Source organism: Pleurodeles waltl, unplaced genomic scaffold (genome assembly GCF_031143425.1).
Source record: "Pleurodeles waltl isolate 20211129_DDA unplaced genomic scaffold, aPleWal1.hap1.20221129 scaffold_70, whole genome shotgun sequence".
Classification (NCBI taxonomy): Eukaryota; Metazoa; Chordata; class Amphibia; order Caudata; family Salamandridae; genus Pleurodeles; species Pleurodeles waltl.
In genome coordinates this window covers 1,078,389-1,091,718 of record NW_027150391.1, presented here as the reverse complement: position 1 = coordinate 1,091,718, position 13,330 = coordinate 1,078,389, and the positions used below count along the sequence as shown (strand labels likewise).

The 13,330-nt window shown below is 48.4% G+C and overlaps 1 non-coding gene across 1 annotated transcript; it reads left to right on the top strand.

The window, feature by feature from the left end:
* The first annotated feature begins 7,656 nt into the window (after positions 1-7,656).
* TRNAQ-CUG (transfer RNA glutamine (anticodon CUG)) lies at positions 7,657-7,728 on the top strand. The gene has a single exon. It is a non-coding gene; the product is annotated as a tRNA-Gln (tRNA).
* The last annotated feature ends 5,602 nt before the right edge of the window (positions 7,729-13,330 follow it).

The following is a 13,330-nucleotide window of genomic DNA, read 5'->3' as shown; positions in this document are numbered from 1 at the left end:
GCAGCATTTTCTTCCTGTGCCCCAAACAAACTAGAATTGAATACCTATTCCCGCGATGCTCCTTCCAGGGCACCACACAGGTGTTTTGCTCTTCCTGGCTGTCTCAGCTAGGTGTGCTATATATATTCTATATATTCTACATATTAATGAAAAAGCTGCTGCTCTGCTAGCAAGAAAAAATATCTGGAGGTTTTATACAGCCAGTGAGTTAGAAAAGAAAAAAACGCTAGTTCTCATAGCAAAATAAAACTCTCTCTTTAAATGTCTAACTGCAGGGTAATCTTTTTTGCTACTTAATTTTGCTTTTGTCGAATTTGCAAAATAATGCATCAATTGCTGCCTAATCTGCATATGTTAATGAGCAAAATTGTTTCTCCCCGTTCTGAGCATTAAAGGTTCCAGCAGCGCGCTGATGAAGAGGAGGAGTCCGCAGGTGGATGAGGAAGGGCTGAGGAGAGGAAGAAGGGTGGACACAAGGACAGAGGGTGGGAAAGAAGATTGAAAGCGGAGAGGGAGGGGGCAGGAGGGGCGACGCAAAACAGCGGGAAAATAAACGTGGGAAGTGCAGAGGAAATGATAAATAATAAACAGTCATTCAGCGTCCTTGCTGGGATCGAACCAGGGAGCTTTGGAGCTTCAGTCTTTCCCAACGGAGCCATTTCTGCTGCTCTCTCAGAGCTTAAAAAAGAAGTCACATCAAAGTTACTGCTGCCAAGGTGTAGGATTCGGGTGGGGGAGGGGGTGCCCGGGGTGACAGGCGGATGGGACGGGAAGGAAGGGGGCCATGGGGTGGAAATAGCAGGACCTGCTTAGAAATGATTAAAGCGCTTTAAACTGAATCACTCACAGCTCAGCTCTGGCGGGTGGGGAGGTGGGGGCAAGGAAAGCGGCTGATAGGGTGTTGGGAACAGAAACTGAGGGGTCCTTACCACATGATTAAAGCACTTTAAGCTGAATGACTGCAGCCAGGGGAGAGGGCTGAGCTCTGGAGAGATGCACAACCGCTTTAAAGAGACATCTCACTCTGATGTGACAATTATATGTGATGTGCACATTAATAACAAGTGAGTGATGATGGGAGGGAATGTCTCTCTCACGCCTGAGACCTGAGGTGGTTTTAGATGATGAGTTTCCTCGGCAGCCGCAGCACCTGTTCCCGTCTCTAAAAATGCATTAAAACCTCAGATCGGTGAACGCGCAGGTTACACAGAAAACAGAAACTGTTCTGAGCATTAAAGACACTGACGAAGCTCTGTACCAGCACCTACGGCACCTGCAGCGGCCGCACAAAGACTCCTTTTCAGCCCAAATTACATGAGAGGGAGAGAGAGAGCAGCACAGAAAGAGAAAGGAAAGAGACAGAGCAGAGGAAAGCGGACGAGAGAGATAGAGAGAGAGAGAGAGAGAGAGAGAGCAGTCTCTGATGAGACACTCCGCAGCTTCCTTCTCCGTGACCCCCGCGGGGGTGAGAGCGGGGGGGGGGGGTTGATAATAAATGCGTTTTCGCGTCAGACAGATAATAACGATTACATAACGCGCAGCTCTAGACCCCGCTTAGGAGAATCATTGGAAATAGGCTTCAGTGGGGCGGAAATATGAGTGAGTGGAATAACTGACAAACATCCCAGGAGACAAAGTGATTGAACTGCGAATAATCTTTATAAAATAATAAGAAATACACCTGCAGTGGTGCTCTTGGAGGGGCCCGCGGAGAGAAAGAGCCCGCTCTAGTCTCTCCGTGGGCTCCTTCGGGAAGGGGAAGTGACGGTGCCGGGACGGGATTGGTTTTCAGATAAGTGGGGGTGGGCTTTGAGGGTGGGGATAAAAGGGGTGTAGGGGGAGGGATCGGCCTCTTTCCGCGCAGCCCATTGCGCGGTTAGTTTGGCCGGTCCCTGGGGTGAAGTTATTGCGGGCAAGTGTGAGTTTGGGCAGGGCCGGGGGGAGCCTATTTTGTTTAAAAATTCAGTTGACGAGCATTTCCCTGCTCGTTGACCAAGTGTCTATTTCTGGGCATAAGTGGCGGCGCGCTGTCTAGGTAAGCGCCGTCCGCCAGCACACACGTGCGCTTTTTGCCGGGCCGGGTTAGCGGACTTCAGGCAATTTATTTTGGAATAATTCGGTGCGCGTGACGGCCGACGAGCATTTTGGGCACCGCTCGTCGACCGGGATCACATTATTGGGCATAAGCGTCGGCGTGTTTTAAAGCCAACGTTAGGGCTCACGTGAGTTTCTGTCAGGCCGGTTAACGGCCTTAAACGTTTTTGCAGGAATTTTAGGGATAAGAGAGTCTCCGCTCCGGCGCCATGGCAACCAGCCATGACGCTGAGGCGGTGAAGGCCGCGCTTCGCATATTAGGCGAAGCCGACGATCTGACCTCCTCAGGCCTGGGGTTTTGGACCAGGCCTGGGTGGGAATGGTGCAGTTGTACATCACCTGAAAGGGCCAAAAAGCCCAAAAAAGCGGCGGTGGGGCGGGCGCGTGGCGCAGCTTCCCCCACCAGCCAGATGGGAGAGGGTGAGTGTCCCGCCAGTGAAACAGAGGCAACAGAGGAGGGGGCAGCACCAGACCAACAGGAGGGGGGCATTGAGGCACAACAGGAGCAGCCATTGGGGGACGGGCCCCCCTTGCAGGATTTAGTGGTGCAGGAGCTCCCAGGCCACAGTACAGAGATGGCACCTATGGACCCGTTCCTCCCCAGAGAGGGGGCCATCATAGCAGGGGCCCCAGTGACAGCAAAAAAGAAGGGCAAGGGCCCCAGTCAGGGGGGTGGCTTGGCAAAAGGTAAGGCCAGCAAAGTGCAAACCAAGAAAGCCCGGGGGGTGAAGCGCCCAAGCCCCTTACAGGACTGGGTCAGAGTGGCCCCAGGCTCAGCAGGCTGGACATGGGCGAAGCATGGGACTTAGAGGCCAGGATTCGGGAGCAACGCCGTATAGTGGCAGAAACAGAAGACAGGTGGGCCCAATTATGCATGGAGCGTGAGGTGGCCACGCCATACGGTCGGCAACTAAAGAGGCCAGCAGAGAGCGCAGGGAGTGCAGGGAACATGCCACAGGAAGCTAGCAAGGGCAGCTGGGTCTGGGTACCGAGCGGTAGGGGCCAGGAGGCTGGTGCGGCCGGTGGTTTAGGTAGCGTGATGGGAGCCAGTGGCGCACATGGTCACGATTGGCGCAGAAGGTCGATGCCAACACACGAGGTTGGCAGAAAGAAGGCGACGCAAACGGGGCGCAACACGGCCCCAGCACGTTGGTCTGAAGCGCTAGAGGGGCCTTCGGCCGCCTTCTCTACTCCGCAGGATCGGGGTTTCCACAGAGATGGTGGCCGCCATGAGGGACAAGACGATGTTTCAGCTAACTAAATGATGATGAGTGGTGGTGTTGATAATAGGTTGGATGTGGGCGAAGAAGATGTGTTGGAACTCGACTATGAGGAGGATCTGGATGAATGGGAAGATGGGGAGATTTGGGAGGCAGAGGTGAGCAGAGTGAGAGGGAGGGGGAGAGGACGCAGGAGCGGTGCAACCCCTCTTTCCGTTTCTATTTTTGAGTTTTGGGCTATCGGCCGAGAACAACAAGAAGGGAGGCAAGGGCAGGCACGTGGCCGAGGGGCCCGGAAGGTTTTGCGGCCTTTGGGAACACAAGGAAGAGGTAAAGGGCAATGGTGGTCGGTTTGGGGGGATGGCAGAGGGGGTGGAGATGCCCCAGTAGGGAAGTCCATTGGGGTAGGTGATTGTTCTATTCTTGACACACTATCGGACAAAGACTCTCAGGGCGGTGAGAAGGGGAAGGAGCTGCAAGGCAGTGCTTCAGCCGAGGGTGAGAGCGGGGCCAAGGTAGCGGGGGAGAATACAGGGGCAGAGGATAAAGAAGGTGGAAGTCACAAAAAGAGGCTTCCTTATATGGGGCTGGCTATGCCCTTGGGATCGCATGTGGCAAATAAAACAAAGTCGAGAATATGGAGACAAGAGTATGTAGATGTTTGTAAACTCTTGCATAGGGACATACAAGCCAAAGAGGGTTCCAAGGAGGAAGAGTGGGAACTAGCACGTAGACCAAGGGTCCCAATTACAATGGATAATTGGACATCTGCATTCTTGATTTTCGCAAGCATATATTGCGAGAAATACCCAGACAGGGCCATAGCACTCTTTAAGTATATGGACATCATTCGGAAGGCGCAAATGCACTTTGGGGGTTTTGCCTCGTTGAGTTACGATGAGGAGTTCAGGGACTGAGTGAGTGTCAATCCCGACAAGCCATGGGGTGACGTAGATCCAGAATTATGGATGCAATGGATGGCGTCATCGCAATCCACGGCGTCTACCCATACGGCCAGTGGCCTGCCTGTGGTTTATAAGCCGTTTCAGGCGCGTCCCACCCAGGGAGGGGCAGACGTGGGGCAGAGAACCTCGACTACCACGACGGGAGCTTGCTGGAACTTCAACAAAGGTTTCTGTTTCAGACAGCCTTTTAAATGTAAACACGATTGGTCCAAATGCGGGGGCCGTCACCCGGTTACGCAGTGTTTTTCGATCTCCAGTCCAGCAGAGCAATGGAGAGCATCCAAGGGCAGAGGCACACAGGGCGCTCCTGCTCCAGAGGGGGCCTACGCCACTTAAGATAGACTTTCTCATACCCTGGCTACACAGATACCCTGATAGGGCAACAGCGATTAAGCTAGCAGAGGGTTTTCAGGAGGGTTTTAGGGTCAGCTCCCAAGGTCCACGTACGAGGCGATGGGAGACAACTTGCGGTCTGCAAAAGAATTGCCACAGGTAGTAAGGAGCAAGCTGGATAAGGAAGTGTCACTGGGCAGAATTGCAGGGCCTTTTTATGATTGGCCGAGTCAAACTCTGATGATCTCCCCGTTAGGAGTAGTGCCGAAGAAGGCCCCGTGTGAGTTTAGGTTGATACATCACCTGTCATGGCCGGAGGGCGCATCTGTCAATGACTTTATTGCGGCTGAGGACACCAGGGTAGTATATGCATCAGTGGACGATGCTATAAAACTGGTCAGGGGATGTGGCAATGGGGCTGAGTTGGCAAAGTGTGATATACAATCAGCTTTCAGGCTACTGCCAATACACCCAGGAGATTTTTACTTGTTGGGGATGCAATTTGAAGGGGCCATTTATGTGGACAGGGTCCTTCCCATGGGTTGCGCGATATCTTGCGCCCTGTTTGAGGCATTTAGCACTTTCATGCAGTGGGTTTTCGTCAAGGTCAGTGGGCATTGTGCGGTGACCCATTACTTGGATGATTTCCTTTTTGTAGGGACAGGCGACTCCGGGGCTTGCGGGAAGGCTTTGATGGCCGTTCAAGATATGGTGCGCCATATGGGGGTGCCTCTGGCCCCGGAAAAGACTGAAGGACCTTTGGCGGTACTCACCTTTTTGGGCATCGAGCTAGACTCCATTACCTTGACAGCCAGATTACCAACACAAAAAGTCAAAGAAATGCTGGAATTCTTGGGTACAGTGAAGGAGGCTCGTAAAATTGATTTGCGAACGGCACAGAAGCTGCTGGGTTATCTCAACTTTGCTTGTAGGGTAGTCAGAGGCGGGAGGAGTTTTTGCAGGAGGTTGGGCCTGGCTATGTTGGGAGCAGTGATGCCACACCACAGAATACGAGTTTCAATGGGTCTGACCGAAGATGTGAGGGTGTGGGAAACATTCCTGAAGCATTTCAATGGGGTATCCATGTTTTTCTGCGAGGATGAGACAGTATGGCAGGTGCAGATATTTTTGGATGCGGCAGGAGCAAATGGCTTTGGAGTTTTTTGGGACGGCAGGTGGTGCGCGGAGTCGTGGCCAGCACAATGGTTGCAGCAAGGGAGGAGTAGTGACTTTTTGGATTTTTTTCCCCTTTTGGTAGCAATGGCAGTTTGGGGGCTGGAGTTAGCAAATAGAACAGTTTTATTTAGAGTTGACAACATGACAGTGGTAGAACTTGTTAACAGACAGAAGGCAAGGGACCTTGGGTTTTGCACTTGTTGCGCCATTTTATGCTGCAGTGTTTATCTTTTAATGTGATTTTTAAAGCTGCTCATATACCGGGAGTATTCAATGAGATTGCAGATTCCCTGTCTCGTTCACAGTGGCAGTGTTTTCGCAACCTGGTGCCAGGAGCAGAACGGAGCAAGACAGCGGTCCCGGCAGACATTTGGGAGTAGGGGGCATGATGATCAAAGGGCTGGTGGAGATGTCTTTAGCGAAATCCACTCGCCGAAGTTACCGGCTGGTCTGGTTGGATTTTCAATCATTTGAGCGGTTTGCGCTGCACTATGATTTCTGAGCTTGAAAAACATAACGAGATGATATCTATTTCAGATAAAAGAAAGCTACACTTGCGTTTTTGTAGACAGCGGATAATCAGTGACAATGTGATAATTTAGAACCAAGATGTTTATTTGGCTGAGAATAAAATCTCTACCAGAAGTGGGGCTCGAACCCACGTGGACACATGTCTATTAAATCTGTGTGTGAGGCCATGATTTCCTTCGATTCTATTGTTGTTAGTGTAAAGAAGACGCCGTTTCCCACAGGAGGTAATACCAGGTAGGTCCACGGGGGACAGTGTTGATCCGACAACAGCCACTTCACAAACTAACACAGCTGAATTACACTCAGTCACTGAGCAGCATGTCACGGTGTGAGCTGTGTGTACCTGTTGGAATTGTAGCGCTTGGAAGGCTCAGCACCGGCGCTACAGCGCTTCACTAACTTGCACTCCACCCCGTGTGTAAACAAGATCCTGTCCGGTGACTCCCCTGAGGCCCCCCCTCTGAGCACCGGGCTAGGAGCAGGACCTGTCACACGTGGAAATTACACATGAGATACAAATCTGACACCGAGGTGCTCTGACTTTATTGGGTGCAATCATTACGCCAGATTAAAGTTTTGGGGCAATATCCCCCAAAATCAGTATGTGCATTAATACCGCCCCCTTTGCCCTTGTTAAAGTCCGGAGGATGGACCTGCCGCAGTTAAATGAAGGGTGTGAGCTTTATCACAAAAACACTGGCTGCAAAAACCTAGCACAACTTGTACCTGCGGATGTAATCAGGCCCAGAGATGTAATAAAGCAGGAGGCAGAGGATGGTACCTTGGAGGAGGGAGGAGCCTGGACTCGGCCTCACATCAACTCAAACATGTCCACTGATGCGGAAGTGACCGAAGTTTAACAGTGGGGTCACTTTTAGCTGTCGGAACAGATTCTTTATGTGATGAAATGTGAGGGGCCAGACAGGAAACTAAACTCACTCGTGGCAAATAATATTTAAACCATCTCACTGCAGCTCAACCAGCTGCAAAAGCGGCCCTGGAGCTGCAGTCCGCCGGGAAGAGGCCAGAGTAGCGGAAAGGAGGAGGGGGCCACCTTGAACCCACCGCACCATGTGATGGAAAGACGAGCCACACCTGAAAAAACAAGGTTTGTGAACTTTTAAAGCCACCTTAGCGTTGGAGACTCCAGCAGAAAAGGAAGGTGATTTCTCTGGCATCAAAAAGGGATGACGACCTTGAATTTACCCCATTATTTTAGCAGCATTGACTGACACCCCAGAGCTTCATTGGAAAGAGGTCAGAAATAATCAGTCCAGCGGGTGTCAGGGCCCTGCAGTCCAGGAATGAAAGCTTCCGGTGGGGGTCTTCTACCAGCCGGTTCCATGGTGTAATGGTCAGCACTCTGGACTCTGAATCCAGCGATCCGAGTTCAAATCTCGGTGGGACCTGAGGTTTTTATTTCTCCATAATTCTACTTCACCCCACACCAGTGTTGACAACGATCACTAAATAATGACAGACCTGTCACCTATCTATCTCGCTGGAAGCAGAAGTCTTTTAGAAGCTGAAAGTTTTTATGGAGTGAAGTTGATAGAGTTCAAAGGTCGCAGTGTGAAGCTCCTCGTCTGACACTTTCACACAAGCGGCCAAATACCAGGGCTTAGTTTTCAACCTGATGCACCTGCCCTTGTTTTTGGGGACCTTTGGTTATAAAATCATCTCTGGACACGTGTATCTAGCAGGTCTGTGTGACTAAAAATGGATTGTCACATAAGAGCAGTCAGGTTGGGATATTCACAGCAAATCTGACAATTTTACTTTGGATTCGCCTACATAGGTTTTGCACTTGGGTTCATTATTTCGTTTGGCTCCAGCAACCCACTTGGGGCAAAAATAAAAAAATTGCAGGACCACCATAACCAGCATGCACTGTACTCAGTTGAGAGGCCCACTGGGGCGGACTGGTATTTAAAGAGACCAATCAGGTGCCTGCAATTACACAAGCTGAAGCTATGCCGGTCTTTTCAACAAGAAAGAAATGCCTGGAACACTTCCAGCACTGGCTGCACCTACGAGGGTGAAACACTTCTATATTTTTCTCTGCTGAAGAAAGGATTGACCTAGAAACACGTGTCCAGAGATGATTTTATAACCAAAGGCCTGGAATAATGAAACTGCTTAAAGAAATTCAATGTGAGTTGCTGGCTTTGCTTTTTCATCCCGTTTATATAACCTGTTGGGAGTGCGCTTTCACATGAGGACAACTTCGTTTTTGATATATATATATATACATATATATATAGCACCTAGTGGCAGTCGCCACTAGGTAGTTATAGTTAGGACCTAGTTTCAATAGACTGAGCATTTTTTCTTTTGTCAATAACTTTGGCAATGCTTGACGCATCTTCACGAAAATGTAAAAACTTATACTTTGCCCAGTTGCCCTGAAAGTTTTGGGGTGATCAGTCAAGTGGGGACCAAGGAAAAGGGGGGAGTGGAGGGGAGCAAAATGCGTTTTCCCCATTCATTTTTCCATTGGACATTTAGACACACCTACTGCCCGAACCACTGATCGGAATTACACCAAATCTGGAACAAAGATAGATTCTGTTCCGCAGATTACACTTTTTGTGGTTTTGTGTTAATCCGTTCAGTAGTTTTGGAGTAATTTAAGGCCAGAAAATATAAATATTTAGGGACACGACTCCGCCGCAGGTCCAATTTGATTGGCTGCTGACACTTCAACGGGGAAGTGATGGTAGCCATCATGGGTCTCAGCTTCAGCCGAGTCCCAGACAAAAAAGCCAAAAAAAGGGGCCAGGGTAGAGTCACCCTGACTTCCTACCCTAGTGCAGGGGTCCCTGAGGGACCCTGCCAAGGCTAAAAAGCATTTTTTTTTAAAAAAAAATGAAAAAATCCACAGACAGATCAGCAGATTTTTCCAAGATTTAAAAAAAACAAAAACATGGTCCCCACGTTTTCTATTTGGTTTCCCCGGGTAGGTCGGTTTCAAGGGCATTTGTGACTTAATAGAGGAGGGGGGCTCATGGGGCCCCCCTCCTTGGACTTTAATAAGCTCCGGGGACCTCCACCTTGCCAGGACGATTTTATAAAATTGGCGGGGGACCGCACAGCCCCGTCCCTCGGGGACCACCAACTTACCGGGGCAAAATTATTTTTTAAGGTTGGGGAGGCCAGATGGCCTCCCCCACAGACCCCGGGACCACCACCTCCCCGGGACTTCATTAATATTGACTGGGGGAGCTGTAGCCCTGGTGACCACCACCTTCCCTGGGCAATGTCTGCATTAGAGAGGGCCTGAGCAGCCCCCTTGAGGAGCCACTGATAGCCCTGGTGGCCACCACCTTCCCAGGGCTATGTCCACATTAGAGGGGGGCTGTGCAGCCCCCTTGAGGAGCCACTGATGGCCCTGGGGGCCGCCACCCTCCTGGACCATCTCTGCTATGTCAGGGGGTGCTCACCCCCGGGACATAGTCACAGCAAACACTCCGGTTTCTGACAGTGGGACCTGTCAAGCAGGTCCCGCTAGCACAGAGCGGAGTATTCATATCCGTTCCCTGCACACAGGTATGCCTGCAAGGAAAGGAGATGAAAGGTTTGTTTCACCAATTACTGAGTTGCTGTTAAAAGCAGCTCCTTGCTTGCTGAAGCAATGGGACCACAGGCTTCTCCTGTGGTCCCAAATAGCCCATAAAGAGCATGTACTAAGAACAAAATATAATAGGGACCTCAGTGGAGGCCTTGAGGCTTACTCTGTGTTTGCAGATAGCCCATAAAGGGCATGTACTAAGGGAAAAAAAATAGTCAGAGACCTCAGGGGAGGCTTTGGGACTTCCCCCACGGTCCCAGATAGCCCATAAAGGTCAGATTATAAATTAAAAAAAATATGTAGGGACGGCGGCTCCTCTGTGGTCCCAGACAGCACATCAAAGGCTAAAAAAACTGGATAGTTGACAAAAAAAATGATAGTTCAAGTGTGAGGATCACACACCATCACACTGTCTGTTGAGGGTTTGAGTCTGTCCAACACAAATCCACAGATATTACAGTGTGTACAATTACCTTTTTACTGGGATTTTGTTTTGTCAGGCTACGCTTCGTGGTATGACAGACCAATGGCGTTAGTATGTTAATGCTTTTGGAGGGTCGGGGAACTTTCTTACAAGTATATTTTGTGTCCATTGATGTCTACGTTTTAGTTCTGTTTAGACCAGAGAATTTAAGAAATGACCACCACCACTTTACTTTGCAGCGTTCATTTGACTAAAGAGATATATTTTTCTCTTCAGTTTTACGTAAACCCAGGACACCTAGGTAACAATTGATGGTAATTTATTTGATCAGCGGTCTTCACCCGTAATATGCTGCTTCTCGGCATACGATTTCCAGACTTAGTTTTTTTAAAGTTATAATCACACTGATTATTGCCAAGATGGGCATTCGCCTATGAAACAGGCTGGACTACACAAAACTGGGACCTTGGCTGGTTTTGGTAAAACTTTCTGTCTCTAGGAAATACTCATTTCACTGCTTTGTTATCGCCAGAAGTAGGAAAATAATGTACTTTTCGGTCTTTTCGATATTTTTGTGGCCCTTGGATAAGTTGTTTGATTATTGGTCGGTGCATTTTCTCTTTACACCTTTCTCCATGGTTGTTTTTACTTTTCCTATAGGCTTATCATAGTTGTGTCTGTTTCATTTAGATCTACCTGACTCCTACACAATGATCTCAAGAAATGCACCAATAGGACGTCTTGGTGCTTTTGAATTTACTTCTTCTAAACAGTTGATAATTGGAAACTCATTTTCCATTGGTAGGTTGTCCATATATCTTTCTCTTATTTCCCGCTTTACAGGCATGGGCATTCCGGGGAGTCTTTCTTATCACCAATTGGAAGCTTTTTCCATGTCAACACCTCTTTGTATTTCTACTCTATCGTGTAGTACAAACCATGGATATTTCATTTGATTCTGTATTTTTATTTTGTATCTCTATATTCTGCATTAATGGTTCACCCTGGGTGTACACCATTCCCTTTCAACATCACCGGTTTTCCACTTTTTCACTTTTTTACTTCACTTTTTCTTCTTTTTTGTCTGTGTTAGTACTGTACATATAATTACATATATTCGTCCAAAATAATAGAAAAATTCCTTTTGCTTTTTTCTCCTTTTGTGTATACACCGTACAGCCTTGAGGAAGTCATGTTGACCTAACACATGTTGGCTGTTGTTTCTCTTGATGTATGATGGATACAACCTTATGGAACATTTGGATGAACAATAAACGCTACTACACATAATTTTCAAATTGGAATCTTCATTGATACACACGGAAGCTAACTGGATGTACATGGTGTGCCCTGGTACATACTTATGAACTTTACAGCATCCTATGATATTCATATGATGCTATCTGCATTCTTGGTGGCTGGATGCTCACCAGTTGGACACCCATTAAGTTACTTGCTAATAACATATTGACTGCGTTGCCTTGATTATAATATACATATGTATAGGAGTTGAGAACATTGTACACAGCCACTGTTCTTTGTTGTTTACGTTTAAAATGTATGACTAACTGTAACAGCCCTATAACCTTTGTTGTTCCCAGTGAATATATATATATAACATATATATATATATATATGTATATATTATATATATATTTTTCTCACTAATGTTGCTGTAATCAGTAAACTAAAGGATTTATTTATAGGAGACATATAAATGCAACCATGTCAAACTTCTTATCATCAGAGCCTCCTGAATAACACATTCCTAAAGTGCCAAAATCATACCTTAAAATGTTACGTATATAGAATGAGTACTTCCACCATATATGTTTAAGTAGAATTAATGTACTTCTTTATATCACAAATATCTCTGCACATGTACGTAAATTTATCCCCAGTCTACGTTCAAAAATTAAGTTTCAAAAAGATAACAAGGCCAATGTTTGTAAGGAAAGGAGGAACCACATTGACCTGCCTCCTTTGACCCCAGGGACCACCACCTCCCTGGGACTAGGCTGATTTTCTATAGGGGAAGGTGGGGCTGCACGGACATTCCTCCTGGGCTGTTTTTGGCCCCCAGAACCACCACCTCCCCGGAGCCCAGCCATACATATACAAAAGAGGGGGCCATGTGGATCCGCCTCCTGGACCCATCAATGGCCCTGGGGACCACATTTCCCAGACCTGTTCCCCATGTCCCGAGGTGCCCACCCTTGGAACTTTGAGCAAACTGTAAGTCCAAACCCAGCAGGTGGAAGCAGGAAAACTGCTATCACCCACTGGGAGCAGACTTTTCATCTGTTTCCCTGCCCACTGTCAAGCAGGCCAGAAAACAGATAAAAAATTGCTCCCACCTGCGTGCAGGAGCAATGCCAGCTCCCACTGGAGGCGGAGAGCTGGCAGGGTTCAGTGGGGCATTCAGGGTCAGCCCACGCCCCCCAAAAGTGCACACTGGTTGCCCTTGCTGGGGCCAGGAAAACCAGCAAGAAGTCGCCAGGTCCTGGCAGTATGGTGTCCCTGGGGCCAAAATCGGCCCCAGGAGGGGGGGACCAAATGAACACCCCCTTTCCTTTTACTAATTGGCTGGGCCCCATTGAATGGGTTCCTGGCCCTGCTGCCACACCCTGCCGCACACGGCTGTTTGTGGCATGGGGCTGGTGACTATGGAGGGGTTTCCGCAGGGCCTGGGCGAAGGCTGTGCACACCGGTGGATGGATTAATGTAGGGTAATTAAATGTTACTTAACATTTTAAAAAACAGGAATTCAGTGCAAAAAGAAAGGTTACAGGGACGTGACAATTAGGAAATAGAATTAAAAAAATATTCAAAATTCACTAAAAAAGCAAAGGTTAGAGGGACAATTGTAGGAGGCTGGCCTGGCTTGTAGGGGGTTCCAAGAGTACTTGCACCTTATACCAGGTCCAGTTATCCCTTATTAGTAGAGTGTAGTAGTGTTATAGCACCTTAGGCTGATAGAGGTAGCTATAGCAGAGCAGCCAAGGCTGAACTAGGA